This window comes from Meriones unguiculatus, chromosome 9 (genome assembly GCF_030254825.1).
Source record: "Meriones unguiculatus strain TT.TT164.6M chromosome 9, Bangor_MerUng_6.1, whole genome shotgun sequence".
Classification (NCBI taxonomy): Eukaryota; Metazoa; Chordata; class Mammalia; order Rodentia; family Muridae; genus Meriones; species Meriones unguiculatus.
Genome location: NC_083357.1, coordinates 88,672,519 through 88,674,039, shown reverse-complemented (window position 1 = coordinate 88,674,039; position 1,521 = coordinate 88,672,519). Strand labels below are relative to the sequence as shown.

The 1,521-nt window shown below is 36.7% G+C and overlaps 1 pseudogene; it reads right to left on the bottom strand.

The window, feature by feature from the left end:
- Positions 1-666: 666 nt before the first annotated feature.
- LOC110542017 (large ribosomal subunit protein eL14-like) lies at positions 667-1,315 on the bottom strand (annotated as a pseudogene).
- Positions 1,316-1,521: the final 206 nt, after the last annotated feature.

Below are 1,521 nucleotides of genomic sequence, written 5' to 3'. Positions count from 1 at the left end.
GTTTCTGTAGGAAAAAATGAGCATCTTCTTTTAAACCTGAGGCATCAAAAGAGCTTAACTTTACTCTTATTTTTAATTGTACATCTGAAGAATAAAGCTATATAAATAGTTGAATAACTACAATTTTTCTTTTTCTAAGAAACGTTAAAATTTTATAAACATATATTTCAATTTCAGAAAATTCCATGTTTGACCTGATTTTTAAAAAGTTCATTTTCATTATTCTTCATTTGCACCATTAACTTTTAGAATTACTTTTGGTTTTGAAATATATGTTTTTCTACATAACTATTGATGTCAATTAATAGTAATTAATAATAGTAATAGTCAATTACTAATAGTAATAGTCAATTACTAATAGTAATAGTCAATTACTAATAGTAATAGTCAATTAATAATAGTAATAGTCAATTAGTAATAATTGATGTCAATTAATTAATGACAATTTTGCTGACTTCCTATGTAAGTAAAACAGAAAGTCAAAGTTTAATTTTTGTCTACGAAGCAAACAGATTTCACTCTTAAAAATGCCTTTTCTGAGCTAGTAACAGTCTGTTGTCTACTAAATGTTTAGAAACTGAGAAACTTGATCATGGATGCTCAAGCAGATCACTATATGTTTTTATTTATTTTTATTTTTCAATGTGTTAAAAAAAGCTTTATTCCCTATGCAGCCTCAAGCTTTCTTGCCAGGGCCTTTGGAGCTGGTGGTTTCTGAGCTGAGGCCTTCTGACCCTTCTGACCTTTGGCAGGAGGTGGCGCTGCCTTCTGACCTGCAGCTTCAGGGCAGGGGCCTTCTGGCCTGGTCTTGTTACCTTCTTGGCTGGGATTTCAGCTTCGGCAGCACTGTGCTGCAGCAGCTACCACAACGGCAGCCTTAGCAACAGGTGCTTTTTTGGGAAAAGTTTTCAGGATAGCGGCTCTTTGAAGTTTCTTGACTTCCGTCCTGATTATTCTGTGTCTCGTTTTCTTTGCTTTCATGAGTTTGAAACGATCGAAATCTGTCATCTGGGCTTTCCTTTCTCTGGCATCGATCTTCCTGGCCCATCCTGTGGCGACCCATTTCATATTGATGTTTGCCTTCTCCCAAGCTTTGTTGTAAATACTTGTGGTGGACTGTGTAGTAACTTGAAGATGAAGTCAGTGAGAAGCATACACTTGACAGACATGGCCTGTCTCCTCATTCATGTGCATTGACCATCCACCAATGCCCTGTTCGATCGATAACATCTACAATGGAGACCAGCTTTCCAGTATAAGGCCCAAAGGAGACGTAGGCCACCCAGCCAGCCTCTACGAAATGCCTGAACACCATGTCAGTGGTGTTCAGTGAAAAGTACAAGCAAATCACTTTAAATGTTAGTTTGGTTTGCCTATTGTGTATAGCTATTATTTTTTTAAGTCATGGGCTAGTTTCAAATCAGGCTTTCTGAAAAGCAGTTTACAGTTCCTTAACAAAAGATCTGAGGGCTTCAGGTAGACAGAAAGATTAAGGATTGTCATTGAAACTGCTCATTATGT